This window comes from Schistocerca nitens, chromosome 8 (assembly GCF_023898315.1).
Source record: "Schistocerca nitens isolate TAMUIC-IGC-003100 chromosome 8, iqSchNite1.1, whole genome shotgun sequence".
Lineage (NCBI taxonomy): Eukaryota > Metazoa > Arthropoda > Insecta > Orthoptera > Acrididae > Schistocerca > Schistocerca nitens.
The window spans coordinates 40,133,999-40,144,073 of NC_064621.1; the positions used below are offsets into that span (position 1 = coordinate 40,133,999).

At 43.4% G+C, this 10,075-nt stretch overlaps 1 pseudogene; it reads left to right on the forward strand.

Moving 5' to 3' along the window:
• Positions 1 to 434: 434 nt before the first annotated feature.
• On the forward strand, positions 435 to 552 carry LOC126200101 (5S ribosomal RNA; annotated as a pseudogene).
• The last annotated feature ends 9,523 nt before the right edge of the window (positions 553 to 10,075 follow it).

Sequence of the window (10,075 nt, forward strand, 5' to 3'; positions counted from 1 at the left end):
CATGCGTATTATGGTAATTTACTGTGCCATCTCTTCTGAACCCGAACAATACAGTTTACGCGTCACAAGCAGAATGGCCTCTTATCACAACAGATATTGGTTTCTAGACTATAATAGGAACTTTTCTTCTAGTGTTCAGCAATACCATCTCCTGTAGAACTATGAGACACTCTTTTAAACGACCTTTGTTAACCGTCATTCGAGAGAAAATTGAAAAGAACGCTCTAATGCTGTCGAAACCTCACTTAAGATGTATAGGTGAAACAGGAAGAAAAGTGTGTTTGCTTAGTGCAGAATCCTTTTCCAAAACTGTTTATTATCAAGCAACTATGGTCACAAAAAGTGGGTTTTAACGTAATAGGTCCTTAGATAGAGTACCAAAAACAAGTTGCTGATATTTTTTTGAGTATATATTATTATCTGTATTACAATCAGGCAACGGCCTTGCTGCAGTGGCTACACCGGTTTCCGTCAGATCACCGAAGTTAAGCACTGTCGGGCGTGGCCGGCACTTGGATGGGTGACCATCTGGGCCGCCATGCGCTGTTTTGTCATTTTTCTGGGTGCACTCAGCCTCGTGATGCCAATTGAGGAGCTACTCGACCGAATAGTAGCGGCTCCGATCATAGAAAACCATCATAACGACTGGGAGAGCGGTGTGCTGACCACACTCCCCTCCTATCCACATCCTCAGCTGAGGATGACACGGCGGTCGAATGGTCTCGGTGGGCCACTTATGGCCTGAAGACGGAGTATTACAGTCGATGCGTCTTTAAAGTTTACTTAATACTAACATAAACGGCGAAGAACATTTAAAAATAGTCTTTCTCGATAATTTATTGACTCGAATGTCTTATGCATGTAATGTATTGGTTTAGGAACTAGAAGAAAGGGGAGTATGTAAACCACAACAATGGTAATGTGACTATTAACGCTCTGTATCTCATTTTTTTCAGAGTCCATCATCAGTATATCATATATATTAGCAGATGTCGAAGTCTTTTGATCACAACAGTGCTCCTATTCCTTTGTTAGTGTACGTCGATAATTTGTTGAACTGTTCATCTTTATTGGCTGCGCACTGTGAGTACACGTACATCACGTGAACTGTGTTAATAAGCAATTCTTCGATACGATTTGCTTCGATAAGTGCAGTTTTAGAACCTGAATAACCCGTTGTTTCATATGCCACTGGAAATAACATTCATTTACTTTTGATCCCACATCGTATCCTGCATAGATTTCACCACCAAAGAAATTTAAGCTACTCGTAAGGAAGAAAAAGCTATTCACTTCCGTTACATGTTGCTTTGAATACAACTGTGCGAGGTGCCAGGGTGGAGAAGAGTTTGTACCTCTTTAATTCAGACGAATCTTGCGTGAGAACGAGACATGCACTCGACCCCCTCCTTATCTATTAGCTAATTAATTATGCGCACAAAGGTAACGGAAGGAAATGATGGTGGACCCTGCTAGTTGTTAAAATAAGGAGTGTACACTCACAATAATTTAATAAAAATGCAATCTACTCAAAAAAAGAGAACTTTATCATAATAAACAACAGGAAATGGGATTCTTCCTATATCTACGAAATGATATGCGTATTAAATATTACAATGAGATTTATTATACATCAGAACATAAAGGCACATGATTATCGACACAAACAGTAGGGTAAACGATAGGGTATTCTGCACTATTACGCGAATAAGAGTTGGCTCGAGAACAAGGGCTCCTACTCTCTGTGATGTAATAGCTTCACGATAATGACTGGGGGTCCTAATGAATCAAATATTAATGTTCCGACTATATAGCAGTATCGTAATTAGTAGTGAGATCTCAAATGGCATCACATGGAGAAACAAGCAAGGTGGACTTGTAGCAAAGCGAGCGCGTGTGCTGCTGAGCGATTCAGTATAAAATTGATAAGGTCCTACAATGCCGGAGCCGCAAAATACTGTACCAGTACTGAAATCTGCAGCACGTCGCCGGTAGGCAGCGTCCTGGTGACGTGGGCGCTGACTTCTGCCGTGCAGCAACTCTGTGTCAACCCCTGGCCGCGAAGGCTGTATGAGGATTCTAAGTTCTTCCGAAAAAGAGCGATCAAGTCGCAAGACTCCAATCAAGATCAAATTCCCGATCCCCACTCTGTCCACGCAACGCAAGCGTGAAGCCAACCTTGCTCTACTCCCTACTCTCCTCGAAAACTGCGAATCAGCATTCAGTTCTGATTCCAAAATTCCCCCACACTGTCTCAGAGCATCATTTGCACCAATAGCGACCGTTCCCTCCAATTTCGAGCAGGGCTTTATGACAACTAGCCTCAGTTTAAGTTGACCAATCATGCCTCTGCTATTCAGCTGAGGGCACTGAACTTGCCGTTTGACTGGCTACGAAAACAACCTCCCTAGACCACCATCGATCCGGCGCCTACATTCGCACCCAGCAGGGCACAGTCCACAAGTATTCTCAGAATCAAGATGACAATGCAGTCAGTCTGTGCCAGGAATCTTCGTTCCGGACGCGCCGGAACGGTAAACAAATAAACTGCTGCGACACTCAGATGTCTCGCAGGTCGTTTCGCCCTGCATACAATAGGCGAAACTCGACCAACGTCAGTCGTTCCGCCGGGCGCTTAAGCCTATTGTACGAACCCCTCAGAATTCAGGGAAGAGCAGCCGCCAACCGGAAATGCCGTGTGCCGCGTCCTCCGATGCTTGCCTCGCACAAGCCGCCCAGGAAAGTAGCCAAACATGTTTAGGAATCAAGTGAAAAGTAGTTTTTGAGCTCTCAGTACAAATACTCTCATTACAATAACCTTATTCAGTCTCTTACTACCGTGCAATGACAAAGAACATTAAGAAAATTCGTGAAAATGAGAGGAGACATGCAACTGTGTCTGCCTCGCAATGCTCCAACGAAATGTCTCTCATTTACATTTCTTCTAACATTTCGAGCGCGTTGTCACAAGGACGAGAACAATCTGTGGGAATATTTCCACACAGTTCTGTTGTAAGTGTAAACTGTAAAGGGGCTATTTGATTAGCATATGAGCACAGGATTTCAGGAAACCAGTCGAACTTCGCAACAACACACTAATACGTCATCATTTTTCAAATACACGAAAAAGACGGCGCTGTTCTGGCCATCTCCAGACACATCTTCGTCTTGGAATCTCTTTGACTGAAGTAGAATTGTCTTCACGCTTCACATGTCCAGCGAAGCCAGTGAAGACGTGTGTGGAGACGCCCCAGACAGTGGTGGAATACCAACATGACTATCGCCCCGCCATACGGCTGTGAGCCAAGAACGGTGGCTGACATTTCATTTCATGGGAGAATCCCATTGTCGTCTACGGCACGCACAGAGCTACGTCGACGAAATTCTGTGCCCCGAATTGTTGCCTTTCGTGGCAAACCACCCTGCGCTCCCATTTCAGCAAGCTAACGTCCTCACGCTTACAGCGAGAGTTTCTACTGTTTGTCTTCATGCTTGGTCAGCAAGATCGTCGGATTTCTCCCCAATTCAGAACGTTTGGAGCATTATGGGCAGGGGCCCCCCAGCCAGCTCGGGATTTTGACGATCAGACGAGCTAGTTGGACAGAATTTGGCACGATATCTCTCACGAGGACATACAACAACTATATCAATCAACGTCAAGCCTAATAACTGCCTTCAGAAGGACCAGAAGTGGACCAACGCGTTATTGACTTGCTGAATTTGTGAAGCTCTTTCTCTTGTGTAAATCGCCCTACAATTGTAACGATTTATTTGTCTGTAGATGTACATCACATCTACCGATTTGCGTCCCGTCCGGATATATCCTTCGTGCTGCGTCGTTGTCTTCTCCCCCCCCCCCCTTTAATGTGTGACTTTACGAAGTCGCACTATGGTAGCGACCATCTCTGAATAACAGCATTATTAACAACAATTGAAAATGATTCTCATTACATTGCAAGCAACATATTTGAACAAGTGTAAAATAAAATAAGTTACAGCTTTTGAACTGCATGAAATATAGCATAAGCTGAACTGAATGGGGAGAACATGAAAAAAATGGCTAAAGTAAAGCTTTACGGGAGCGCGTTAACGCAATCTTACAAGTCAACTCGTAATACAGTGCAGTTATTGATCAGATCTCCGTGGTGTGTGGGTCAGTAAGTGTCAGGTTACAAATACTGAAGTTCCTTGGGCAAACTCCAGACGGTCCTAGAATTTTTTTCTACAACCTGACTTCATTCGTCATCTTTTATCAATGAAAAAACTGCCAAGTCGCTCTACGCTTCGGATTCCACGTGTTGGTAACATTGTAACTGAATGTTGCTGTTAGATTAGCTCTGTTATTGTGCTTATGTTTATCCACGATAGCAGAAAATGTAGTTCCTCCCATAGTCTAATAAAACAGTTCATATATTGCGCGCTTATTAATTAAACACTTTTCTTGACACTTGAAAAGAAATGTGGCAACTCATTGAGAAACAACCAATAGCATTTATTAAGAGTATGCTACAATATAGTACTTAACTTTGGTACAGCTGTAGGTGTCCTATACGTAATACCTTGAAATCTAAGTAACTTTTCAGGAAATGATCTTGTCACTATGACTCTATGTAATGGTTTAGACACTCGTGATTGTCATATTAGTGTGTAAATAGTGACTGCTAGGAGGGAATGTGGTCTTCTGAAAGCAACTGTACTGGTCTAGCTGCAGGGCCAGACCTGTGTCGTCTAACTCTAGAAATCACAACTGTGGGAGAGTCCGCAGCACGTCGTGCTTTGTGCCTGCTGGCGGCAGGTTTCCATCTCCACCAGTGCAAGGCGGAATCGCTGTAGTACACCGTCGGTAGCGCTTAAGCCGTCGGCACACGGACCGTGAATCCGAACGTTGAGCGTGCCGAGTTTCTGACGTCATAGCGTGGAACAGCACGTTCGGGAGCCTTTCCGAACATGCAGAGCAATATCTAGCATGTCAGATATCTACGTCACATGCACGCCATCTCCCTTCAGCACAAAGTTGTGAGACGCCATATTGGCATTCATTTCAAGCATACACATGTATATGCCGTTTCTGAGCACCAGAAAATTGAGAATCACTGGAAAACCCGTTGTTAACTCTGTGATCCGTTGCAATAAAATAATGAGAAACATCATATTCGTGGTAAAAGAATTGTTGCAACTTGTGTATTATAAGAGTATGCTATTTGAAGGCAGCAATGCACTGAAGATGCACCCAAAACGCATTGTTCTTGGTACAATTTGATATAATTAAATTTCAGTTAGTAACATAGCTACGATTAAAGCTTTCAACAAGTGGTAAGATTAGTAAGATCCTAGGAATAGCAATTAACTACGAAATGTTGGCTTAGCATGCTGAATAGCATTACCAAAAGGTGGAATTTTTATGTTTGGGCGGTGGTTCGCGACTCGCCAGTACGTAAATTTTTTTCCCTAACATTTGCGTTTTTATTAGGTTCTGTTACTTTATTATTAGTTTAATGTAAGTATATACCATAATTTTTGATGATGTGTAAATGTAAGTTCACCTTTCTTTGGTTGTACGATTGGCTTGATCTTTGGCTTGACACGTTGCGCTACTTGTGTAAAGCTATTTTTCTCCTTTTTCTTTTACGCTTCCTAATTCACGTGTTGCAAAGATTCTGCTACTGGGTAGGAACAGTGATAAAGTAAGACTGACCTTAGAGTTTTACTAAAATGTGGGAATGATGAAATAATGTTTATCTTACGTGAAGAAGTATTGCAAATTTGTATCGCACTGTTTGTAATGCAGCTTTTATAAGCCTGTGTCCTTATTGATTGGCCATGGTACTTCCCTTTTCGTGGACAGTGGAGGAAATGTGCGTTTTAATAGAGCTAACGTGGGAATTTTACGCGCGCCCATTTAGTAAACAGTGTGATTTACGAACTAGAAACTTCCCGCAACTGCCGCCGGAGAGCGTTGCGGTCGCGTGTACCACATTGGGACCCACGCACCGCATGCACAAGTGGCATCGTTTCTGAGCGTTCAGCAGCACGTTGAACTAAGCACGCTCAACGTTGACGTTCGACAGCACGGTCCGCGTGCCGACGGCTTTAGACTGGTGCTGGCAACACTATAGGCGGACGAGAACGAGGTGCACGTGGAAGTGGTGCGGAAGCAGAATATCATCCGAGTTAGTGAGCGCCAGCTGGTGGTTGCTGCTCGTAACTGAAAGTGGGTGGCTGTCTCTGTGTGGTGGCGTAGTACCTGTTGTGCATCCGTAAGCCTGGTACACAACACCAAGATAAACAGCAGCTCTCCCTAGATCTAGCTGGGTACGTTAATTCAAAGAGTGAAGATGTTAGAACGTACCCGCTCCAACAGCACTTTGGCCTATAAAGCACTACAGTATTCAAACAAGCATTCAGGTTGTGGGGAGTCTCTATCTCATGTCTTATCCATCGTTGACAAAAATGAACATATGACCTAGTGTTACACCACATAGGGAGGAAGTTGAAAAGAAGTGTAATAGAACCCTCTCTCGCCACAGGGTAAAGTAAAATTATTTCTTACGTAGTTTACAACTGTCGCCTAAAATATTTACAAACCATTAGAAATATCACAAATGAGGTATCTATGGTACAGAGTATTACACAGATGTGCAGTGAGCGAAACATGGGTGTAAAGAAAGTCAAAAATTTACATGCTGGAACTAAAAAGCAATAAGAAACTAGAGAAAGACGAATTCTTCGTACTTGCAACAGTGCGTCTTCTTAGTTTTGTCTGCTAACGTAAAAATTACTTCTTTGGTGAGTTCTTCTTCAGAATAGCCTGCCCTGAAACAGCGTATAATGTTGTCAGCAAAGGAAATCTGTAAAGAACTACAGGAATCCACAAGGCGCATGATTTAACTGTCTCATCATTGTAATGCATGGGCACTTCAAAAAAATGGCTCTGAGCACTATGCGACTTAACTTCTGAGGTCATCAGTCGCCTAGAACGTAGAACTAATTAAACCGAACTAACCTAAGGACATCACACACATCCATGCCCTAGGCAGGATTCAAACTTGCGACCGTAGCGGTCGCTCGGCTCCAGACTGTAGGGACTAGAACCGCACGGCCACTCCGGCCGGCATGTGCACTTCATCAGCTCTGACTGTAAGTACTAAATATTCTTGAATAAAAGATCTGTTCTCTGTTTTCACTATCTTGGAACGAGGTCCATCCTTGAGCAAAGTTCTACAACTGAAAGTCGGAAAATAATCACTGTTTACACTAAAATTTTCACACTTACAACACGCCCTAGTAGCCAGTTTAAGAAATGATCTCACGACCTCTGATTGAGAGAATTCCATTTTTTATCAGTTAATAAGCAATTTGTAAAACAACGCAGTGTTTAATTTTTGAATGATCGCTCAAAATCTGTGCAGTTTATGATGTTTACGGCTCTGAAAGTTCACGCTTATGACTGCACAGCCCTTCACTAGGAGTTTATACCCTTCGAAAGAAAGTCTCAGTTGTCACTAAAATAAGTCAGAAATTTCCGTAAACGTCTTCCAGCACAAGGCACAAACTTTGCACACAGTGATCTAATTCTCCACAAAACAACCATTTCACATTCTTCAGACACACGACCCGTCCTATGAACCATGGACCCCCCCTGAAGTGGGGACAGGTTGAGTGCCTCTACGATACAGATAGCAGCACAGCCAACAGTAGCTGCAACTACATTGGAGGCATATCTGTGGAGAGGCAGACATGTCTTTCTTGTAGGGGTCGGCAGCCATTTCAGTAGTTGCAGGGGCAACATTCTGGATGGTTAGCTTTTATGGCACTGTGACGACAGCCAACATGGCCTTACTGTGCTCGTATTGTGAACAGCTGAAAGCAAAGGGGAACTACAGTCGTTACGTTTCCCAAGGGCATGCAGCTCATCTTGAAAAGTAGCTGTTTTATCTGTCATGAAAATTTTCAGGTGTTAGGCCATAAATGTGAATGAAATTGTGTATTAGATAAATGTACTCAACATCCGGAGTATCGATATAAGCACATTCTTTGTAAGTCTGTTCCTGAGAGCACAGATCTTCGTCAAAGCTGTTAGTTTTACTTTGTCAGGGTAGCAGGCAGTGTATGTTAGTCAATCTGGTGAAGTACGTGGTTTGAAAACTATGGAAGCTGGCGTGGCATCCAGTGCCGGCAGCAGTATTTAGGAAGGATTTTGCAAAAATATGATTTTGATTAAAAATATTGAATAAGTGGGATCGTATTAATGGAGGAATTACATAAGCCAACGTCTAAGGTAATCCAGTTTCTTTTATATTTGTAATTGTGTAGTTTCTTATTGTTAGAACATTGCATATGATTGGAGTTTGATGTAGAAACTTTATAATGCAATGCACGGTTTTGTCTTATAACTGAAACATGTGTCAAGGAAAATACTTGTATGTAGGAAAAGTATCTAGAAATAGTTCGCTAACTTGTCTAGTTGTGAGAATTTATGAAAGGGTGTACTTTTGTTGCGGTTTAATGAAGCATAGTTTAACTTGGAGTGTTGTTCTCATTTATCAGTCCTTAATTTTAGTTCCTTATTTTTCATCCTTTGTCTATATGAATATGTTCTGTATACTCGCATTGCACATCGTGGGTTATGTGCTGCAGAAACATTTGTATGAAATGTGAAGAGATACCGTCTTCCACTGCACGTCGCAAGTACTGCAAATGAAATTGTGTTTTGTACAGTACCTAGTACACAGTACTGTGACCAGAGGGTGCTGCCATCCCTCCTGTGATATAATCCAAGATGGTGGGGGAAATGGCGAGAAACAGTGTGGTCGCCATGGGGCCTGGACTCCAACTGACCTAGTACATAGTACCATCACCAGAGGGTGCTCTCATCTGTGACGTAATCCAAGATGGCGATCATGACATCAGCTGACGACGCAAGTGCCATTATCCAAGATGCCAGGAAACAGTGTGTCCACCACAAAGTCTGGGCCTAATACGCAGAACCATCACCAGAAAGCGCCCATTCATTCCATTACGTAATTCAAGATGGTGGGGGGGGGGGGGGGGATGGTGAGAAACAGTGTGGCTGCCATGGGGTCCAGAATCCAAATAACCTAGTACACAGTACTGCCACCAGAGGTTGCTGTCGTCCATTCTGTGATGTAACCCAAGATGGCGGCCTGGGATGGGAAAAAATGGCAGGAAAATGACTCTGCCTGTGCTGAACATAAGTCTTTATTTTGGAGGCAGTGTCTCCACTACGACATCTAGACTCCAACTGATCTAGTACACAGTACATCCACCAGAGGGCACTGTCATCTCCCCTGTGATGTAATCCAAGATGGTCGTCTGGAAGTGGAAAATGGCGCGAAAATGACTCAGCCTGCGCCTGGTTGCTGGAGAGAGTAAGGAAGGAATGCATTTCATTTATTTTGGAACAATTTATTTAGGGATGGAGCATATTTATCACACTTCTACAAAACACATGCTCTGACATGCTTGGGGTTACGCCACACAGCCCACAGATCTGTAAACTACTCCTAAATCACGCTCTGCAGACACGCAAACAACTCCTAAATTACCTTCATAATTTCAGCACAGACATGCACACTGCTCCTAAATATTGCAGCACACTGATGTGTAGACACGCTCAGTACTCGTAAACTGTCCAATTAGCGCTTAGCACAGCCTACAGATCTGCTCGCAATATAATGCTGCCCTCTGTCCACTGGACCTCACACACTCCGAGAAGTCGAGATGCACCGACAGCCCCTGCAAAGTGGTGCAGTCACCAGCTGCCAAGCCACGCACAGGTTCCCATTTGAATCCCTCAAGCATGGGGCGGCGACATCCCTTTTATACTTGGTACCTGACAAATTCCTCTCAAAATATGTGTTCACCTAAGCACTGTTGCTGACACGACTGGATGGGAACGAAGATCTATTTGCAGACTGCCTTGACGCTGGATGCAAGCCAACACTAGCCGTAGCTCTCACTCCATCGCCGACCGCATGTGAAACTACCGGTAGAAAGGGTGAAACTACGTAAATTAGCAGACACACTATCCACGCGCCAGAATAGAAAGCAGTAC